This window comes from Ursus americanus, chromosome 28 (genome assembly GCF_024610735.1).
Source record: "Ursus americanus isolate L20-20 chromosome 28, mUrsAme1.1.p, whole genome shotgun sequence".
Classification (NCBI taxonomy): Eukaryota; Metazoa; Chordata; class Mammalia; order Carnivora; family Ursidae; genus Ursus; species Ursus americanus.
The window spans coordinates 33,906,116-33,914,428 of NC_142154.1; the positions used below are offsets into that span (position 1 = coordinate 33,906,116).

Here is an 8,313-nt window from a genome sequence, read left to right on the forward strand (position 1 = left end):
TTTTCAGGGTGAGAAAGTCAACGTCCCAGGATTCTTCTTGCTAAAGGAAATCCTCCAGAGCCTTAATAAGTAGCCGGGGAATTGCTGGAGACTTTCCAAAGAAATCACGAATAGGGAACAGCTTACGTTAAATTGGAAATGTTCTAGGATATCACAGCTGTGTGCGAAAAGCATTGAGGCCTGACCTGCGGAACTGTGTGAGCTGGGTCGAGAAACATATCCTAGGAGGAGCCAAGGTAGAAGAATTAAAAAAAAAAAAAAAAAAAAAAGACAAAAAACCAAAACCAGACACAAAAGGCACCCTACCCAGGAGACGGTGTCAGTAGCCATCAATCTGTCCCCAGGGAGTAGAAGCAAGGACGTTTTGTCTTGGACACAGGCAGACAGCTGTATTCCTGGTTGGGAATGAACAGGACTGCAGCCAGCAGATGCCAAATTTTGAGCTCTGACCATCTCTGGGACTAGGTAGCTCTCAGTTCTCAACCCCGAATGAACATTAAAGGAAAAAACCAAAGGAAATGTCCAGGACTTGACTCATTCTGATTAAAGAAACAAAATCAGATTTTATTTTTCTCCGTGGAACCCTAGGGAAGCTCTCTGTTCAGTCTGTGCACTTTAGATGTTCTAGAATGCCTGTCTGAAGGCAGGCGGTGGACTCTACGACCTCTGGTAGGTGGCGTCTCCGCCCCCACCAAGACTTGGCAGGAAGTGCTGGGCTATCAACGGTTTTACAGAGCATTTTGTGCCCAGGTGTTTTAATTTTGCAAACCCTATTTTCAGGTCTTAGCATGACGGAGACGTGATTAGTAGGACAGGAATTGGAGGATGACAAGGAACTCGGCTCCTGACCGCCTTAGGGTCTTCTCAGACATTTCCAGCAGTCCTGAGTTTCGTCCAGACATCTGCAGGGGCCCTTCCGGGGAAGTGGTGGGCTGCTCTCCGCCCCATTAGGACTCCTCCACGGCCTTCCCCAAGGGCCCAGCCCGAGCAGATGTGGCCCAGAACGGGGTGGAAAGCTATGCAAGAAGAAGCCTGTTGCATCACCAGCAGCTTCTGGCAGCCAGCCCTGAAATGGTCCCATTCCGCCTAAGCCATGTCCCCCTGGCCCGTACTCAAGTGTCCCATCAGCCGCACTCCCTCCTAAGGCTGTCATGGACCCACTTCTCTTCTCCCCAACACCAGCACCCCGATGCGGGAATGCTTCCCTGGTCTACCAACCTCCGATCTTTTAGCCTCCCGTCTGTGCCACAGGCCACAGCCCACCGATCTTTGTCATCCGAGAACTTCTGTTTCCAAGATGGTGTCAAGTTGGCAACGCCCCTTTCTTTCACGGGAAATCATCTAAAACCAAAAAGGAGTTGAGAGATAAAAGCACAAACTCCAGTTTTAGTAAGAGTAAAACCTAAGACACAAACTGGGTAGAAGAGTTGACCCAGAACAATGGATCTGGGAGGAGGAGGAGGAGGAGGAGGAGGAGGAGGAGGAGGAGGAGGAGGAGGAGAAGGAGGAGGAGGAGGAGGAGGAGAAGGGGGAGTGCCCCAGGGTATAGCATCTCAAGGACGGCTTGTAAAACATTCATCTAGAAGGTCGGGGACACACCTGGGGGAGCAATGGAGAAAGCCTTCATTTGCAACAGCGGGAAGCAGGTGCACACGCTGGTGGCATGGGTGCCGCTGGACCAGGGCTATACCCGTATTTGTAAGAAGTAGTCTGTCTCTGTGGCAACGGGGGAGGAGAGATTTTGCACTGGGAAGAGCCACGCTGTTGGTGAAGGGAATTCAAGGCTAAGAGCCCTTCTATTGACCCCGGTCATCGGGAAAATTGAGCCCACCTGGAAGACAACCCTGGCCGCTCTCCTGCGGGAGGTCCAAGGGAGGGATAAAAAAAGTCACCCGCTTCGATGATGAGTAATCTATACAAAGCAGGGACGAGAAAAGAAGGAAGGGCGGGGAGGGGGGAAGGGGGTTGGGGAGAAGAGACACACAGCAGACGAAGAAGACACACCAAGAAATGTTGCCATGGAGCGAATGAACAATCTAACCAGAAAAGTCAGCGACCCTAGGGAAACAGTCGTCTCCATGAAGAAAGTGCCGACATCAGAGATCACGAAAGAGGTCATGAAACAGTAGGGAGAAATGAATCCCGAGCCTGATTGCTCAGAAAAAAAGACAGCCATCCAAACTCCATTCTTAAAGTCTAAAATCGGAAGGAGTAAAAGGGACAATAAATTCTGCTGAAAACTCAGCGAGAGATAGCAAGAGGAGGAAGGAAGTTCTGCAAAGTACGGGGAGATAAATAAAGGGCCCTCGGGGAAACTAGATGCGAAGGGGGAAGACAGATCTGTGGGTAGGTGTGTTGGATCCTTTGGAGAGGGCACCCCGGAAACTGATCGTGTGCTGTGCCCCGAGGGAGGAGATGGGTGGGTGGGTGGGTGGGAGGAGCGCAGGGCTGGAAGGGAGAGTTTTCACTTTGCTGTCTTTTAAAATGTTGACTTGCATGAACACATTAGCTCTCCAAAAAGCATTCTACTTAGGCAATCTCCACAAGCCCCCAGCACGCAGTACACCCACCAATCTGATTATGGTATTTACTCTTCCCTCTTAAAACCCTTGAATGGCTCTCCTTGCCGGTAGGATAAAGAGCTCACATCTCCAGATGGCTTAGTAGTGGGGCGATCATAGAATGTATTGCCCCCCAGGGCAGTTTCGAGGTTGATAGTGGTGCTACATGTGTCACCCGAGGCTAAGGTCACCTGCCTATGCAGCGGTCATGACCTGACCCTTGCTGCCCTCTCCCACCTCGCAACCTCGGCCCCCAGCCCCGGGAGAGAGGGGGTATCCCTAAGCCCAGCCACGCTCCAGACCTCTCCACGCGGGCTTGCCTGTATTCTCCCTCCTTCTCCCATCTCCCCCCCCCCCCCCCCGCTCCTTCCCATGCCCTCCCCCTCCCGCCCCATCCTCTTCTGCCTAACACCCTTTGGGTCTGAATGTACCTCTCAACACTGACACATTTTACCACTTCTAAAATGTACATTTCCCCCTCTACTTGTGCACATCTGAAATTAGCATAGGTCTTACCATCCAGGGCACATCCCAGTTTCAGCAGCAGCGTTTTTCCTGGTGGACCGTAAATCAATGGCACATCTTACAACAGACGGCGTCTTGGATTTGATGTCATGTTATCACTCTGGACTGTAACTGACTAGTTCCACGGCTAGCTTCCCACTAACTGGGACAGCTTTGAGGGCAGTCCCATGCGTGATTTTTCACTGAATCCCCAGTGCACTTACTGGGAAACAGTAGTGACACAGTGAATAAATTCAGCAATGAGCCAGACATTTTCAGAAAAAAAAATAAATTGGGTAGGGGATTTTCTCTTGAAAACTTTGGAAAGTTTTTTTCCCCCCTGAACATTTCTGGTTTTCTTGGGGTCTTCAGATCTCCAAATACCCAAACTTGATGATGGAATGAAGAAAACCAAGTTCCATATAAAATACTTTGTTTCTAACAGCAGACTTTAGATCTATAGAGGATAATGAAATAAAAGTGAAAAATATATGTATTTCTATTTTCTTTTAGAGTTTCCACCATATCCTTGCCTTGGTTCACAAGGTAAAAGTGACAAAGTGCAGAAGAAATATTCATTCATTCAACAAACATCCATGGAGATCCCATAATGATTTGCCTGCACTTTGCTCCAAACTGAAACCACAGCAGATAAGATAAAGTCCCTCCACCCCCAGAGCTTACAATGTAGTGATGCTGGGAAACAGTAACATATACACAAATAAAAATATAACATGCCAGAAGTGGTGATTATAATGACGATAATAGGAGCATACGGCATTTTGCTACATGTGGGGTCCCCAAGCTTATCTGATCACAGTGAGCTCGAGGGAGCTCATTAAAAACAGATTCATGGGCCCGTTGCCAGGCCCACTGATTGGAGATCTCCAGGGGAGAGACCTGGCAAAATGATTTGAAGGAATGTCCCAGTTGCTTCTTGTGATCACTGGATGCCTGGACTGTATCAGAGGTTTTTGAACTTTGGCTACAAGATAGAATCACATGGAGCGCTTTAAAGTATCTGACACCCGGGTCCCTCCCCTAAAGATTGTGATTTAATCTATCTGGGTGAGTCCTGACTTTTGTATTTATTTAAAAGCTCACCTGGGGATGCTAGGGAGCGGCCAGGGTTGAGAACGGAGGCCCACGCCGTCTCGGGGATGGTTGGAGATCAGAATCAGGAGCTTGCCGTGCTGGGCTATCCGCCGCCCACGCTGCCCGGGAGGCAGGCATTAGGCTCCTCTAATCGGCTGCCTGCCTGTGTCCGAGGCTAAATGTCTTCAGATCTACGCCCAGAGGCAGACGGATGGCCGACTGGAGTACTGTGCCTTTTGCATCTGCTTTTATATTTTTGCTTTGCCTTCTTTTGGCTCTGCTTCCTGTACAGAGCCAAGTCCGAGAGGTGACCCCCTGCTGTAACGTTTCAGCCATGCGCGGCCGGAGACCTTCGGTGCACAGCTGCGACTACCTGGAGCCCCTTCCGGTCACCGAGCACCAGCTGCTCCCATTAGCGACTTCGTTGGAAAATCCTCAGTGTATCCTTTCCATTAGTAACTTCGATTTGAAATCTCATCAAGTCTACAAGGTGCTATGCCTGGAACCCAATAGGCAAACAACCTCACAGCGGAAAGAGAAAGAAAGAAAGAAAGAAAGAAAGAAAGAAAGAAAGAAAGAAAGAAAGAAAGAAAGAAAGAAAGAAAGAAAGAAAGAAAGAAAGAGAGAGAGAGAGAGAGAAGGAAGGAAGGAAGGAAGGAAGGAAGGAAGGAAGGAAAAGAAGGAAGGAAAGAAGGAAAGAAAGAAAGAGAAAGAAGGAAAGAAAGAGAAAGAAGGAAAGAAAGAAGAAGGAAGGAAGGAAATGATTTCCTTTTTTAGCCCAAAATTTCCAAAATCATTACAACCCTACACCTGGCCTCTGCGGGGAATTGAAGAGGGAGAGGAGAAGATCGGGGTCCCAGGACATTCAGGCGAGGGACGCCTCACTATTCTCTTTTCCTATGTATGACTAAGCCCTGCAGTCACTCCCGCTCTGACACACAGTGGAAGGGCACCCCCACACCTGGCCTTGGTTGGAGCTGGATGACATCTGGGAACCTTGGTGACTCCATTTGTCCGTGCTGCTGGAAGAATCGGGGGGGGGGGTGCCCGTAACGGAGGCAGCGGGTCCTGCCCCTCACACGTAGTAGGCAGTTCTGATTGTTACTTCCTCCGCCTTCTGGTGTTTTTCTTCTAGAGAACTGATTGTGTTGGGACTTTTCTATGTCATAGCTCAATGAGCTGGAAACGGCAGCCCCCGCTGATTAGAATGCTGGTTTGCAGGGAACAAGCTGGAGTGTTGACATTTGCAGCAAGCTTTCTTGCTCAACTTTCACCACTCTGCAGATCTAATCCTGCTGGCACTGCCTGTTGGAGATACTCCTGTGGCTAGGACGGGCGCACCGAGTTCCATCAGACACCCACGGAAAGGGCAGGGTAATTGGTTTCCTTTAGGGTTCCAGCCAAGATAGGTGGACACCACGTCTACTTGGCGCATGACGGAAGCTTGTATCGAGCGTTACTTGTCTGGCACATAGGAGGAGCTCAATACATGTTGACAAGCTGAATAATGTGAAGGAATGATTAATTAATTGCACAGGCCGGAATGAACTGTGCATTTTTATTGGGTACTATTTATGTTGCTGTGCACAAGTGGCCAGTTTCCAATATCGATGCCTTCGTTGGAGCACAGCATGGCCACCTTCTCACTCTGTTCCTGTATGGCCTTCCCTTGGGGCACAGCAGAGAGAGAAAGTTCTCCAGCGTCTCTTCTTAGAAGGACACTAGTCCTACTGGATCAGGGCCCCACCCTATGGCCTCCTTTTATGTAATTACCTCCTTATTCCAAATAGAACCACACGGTTAGGACTTCGACATATGAATTGGTGGGGGGCCCAGGGGAGGGCACGCACACATGCTGGCCACAGCGTGACCCTCCAGGACAGTCAGTCCTGTGAGTGAGAAACCCTGGAGACCCCTTTCGCAGACTGGCACGGAGGCTGGGGCGGGGGAGATGGCGGGAGGCTGCTGGAGGAGTGGCAGCGTGGGCTGGCTGAGAGGGCGGTGTGTCACTGAGAGAGGTAGGGAGGGCGGGTGAGCCTGCCAGGCCCTGGAAACTTCTCCGGAAAGGCCTGGAGGCGGGGGCGAGCTGAGCCTCAGAGGAACTGGAAACTGGCTAGGGGGGGGCCGGTGCAGGGAACAGAGAGGAGCCAAGGCGAAGAGAGGTGGCGGAGACCCCAACGGCTCTTGTACCACTCGTAAGGTCGTCGGGTCCCCAAGCTGATGTGCTGCAAAGGCAAGGAGCAGAACGTGTCGTTGCTGCGGAAATAATGTGATGGGGGAAAGATCAGCTCTTTGTAAAGTGTCATTTATGTATCGGTTTTCCCTTTCAATTTCAGGGAGGAAGGTGGTGGCGTCCTTCCGTTGGCCTTGTAATGTTTCTGGCCTCTCCGGGTCTGCATGGGACTCTGATGGTGATTTCCTGAAGGCCAACGGGAGCTATCGGAGGGTTGACGCAGGGGAGGGGATAGTAAAAAAGAGGCCAGCTTTCTCTTTGTTTCATCTCGGGGGTGCAGGGAAGTGGGTTCAGTGAGATGCTGGGATGGGGGGGCCCAGCCTGCAGGGAGGGAAATGGAGGAGGAGTATGGGGTTTGTCTGACGGGCCCAGGTGCCTCAGGTCTGTAGTGCCCTGTCTGACTCGAGGTCCAGAGCCCCTTCCCAGTCCCCTTGTCCTGCGGTGGCCTTGGCAGGGGGGTGGACAAGGGCGGTGACCAAGAGGCCGATCCCAGAGCTGGAAGCTGGCTTCCTCGCCCGAGGCAGCCACAACCTCGGAGGGGTGCAAACGGCCTGGGGCTTCTCTGTGCCCTGTCCTCACGTCTCTGGTTTGTACCCAAGGCCCCAACTGATTCTTCCCTAGGCCCTTATGCAGAATCTTCGTGGACTTCCCAAGCCTGGGGATTCTGGGGCAGCCACTGTCCCCGCAGGGCAAGCAGAATAGAGCACCCAGGGGAGCGAGAGTGCCCCACCCCCCTCCCTGCTCCAGGCTCACCACTGCACCCCACTTCCCTTTTCTCCCCTGATGTCCCTCGGCCACTCTGCGTGGTCTGTGCCCTGCCCCTTGGTTGTAGACACCCTCCCCACCCCTGCACCCCCTCTGTACCTCAAACCGCACAAGGGGAGTGCGGGGTCCAGGGGAAAGGAGGGATCAAATCAGGCAGTTCCCATCCTCTTCCTCAACAGACCGTCCTGAGCACCAGGGCTGGCAGCCTTCCCCCAGTGAGTGCAAGGCCACGGAGGGGCTTCCTTGCTTTTTTTTTTTCTTCCCCCCCAAGATTTTATTTATTAGAGAGAGGGAAATAGCAAGAGAGAGCAGGAGCAGGGAGGAGGGAGAAGCAGGCTCCCCTCGGAGCAGGGAGCCCGATGCAGGACTCGATCCCAGGATCCAGGGATCATGACCTGAGCCAAAGGCGGACGCTTAACCGACTGAGCCACCCAGGGGCCCCGGCTTCCTTGCTTTTCTGAGCCAGGTGCCTGTAGGGAAGCCCCAGTGAGCTGTGAAATGCTTTCCCTCTCGTCTGCTTCCTCCCAAGTCCTCTGTCTGCCTGCCTCGCTTTCTCTTTTCGTGCTCTTCCTTGTTCCATCACGCGGTGAATACACACACTCATTTTCACGGAAGACGTTGACACAATACATGACTGACATCACAGAGCAAAATGTCAATATCACCGTGTACCTCCCTCCCTGCCCCCCACCCCTCCACTCCCCTTCCCTCCTCCCAGGAGGAAGCCACGGCCAGAGTCTGGGCTGCACCACCTCGTCCCTGCTCCTCGGGGAAGTTCCTGCATTCACACACAGACACACACAGCCACACGTCTGAGCATACACAAATACGGCTGTATTACACCCATGCCTATGTGCACACGTACATATCATTTTTTTTTTAAATATATAATTGGGGTCATCCCAGAAGTGTTCTGCAAATCGCTGTTTTCATGTAGTGTGTCTGGGGGGGTTGTCAATCACAGAACACCCTGGTCTACATGGAGCCCTATCTCATCCCAACAGCTGCCCGTTCCAATCTGTGGATTGCTCATGGTTTTTTAACCTCTCCTTATTGACATTTCTGGTGTTTCTAGTTTTTATTTTGCTATTACAAACAAGGAAGTGACGACTATTATATTAGTTATCTACTCTTGCCTAGCACATTCCTCCAAAA

The 8,313-nt window shown here is 51.5% G+C and overlaps 1 long non-coding RNA gene across 1 annotated transcript; it reads right to left on the reverse strand.

Moving 5' to 3' along the window:
* Positions 1–364: 364 nt before the first annotated feature.
* On the reverse strand, positions 365–4,802 carry LOC123800824 (uncharacterized). The gene is made up of 3 exons (XR_006782020.2): positions 4,170–4,802; positions 1,219–1,341; positions 365–1,016 (listed from the first exon to the last, which is right to left on the reverse strand). It is a non-coding gene; the product is annotated as an uncharacterized LOC123800824 (long non-coding RNA).
* Positions 4,803–8,313: the final 3,511 nt, after the last annotated feature.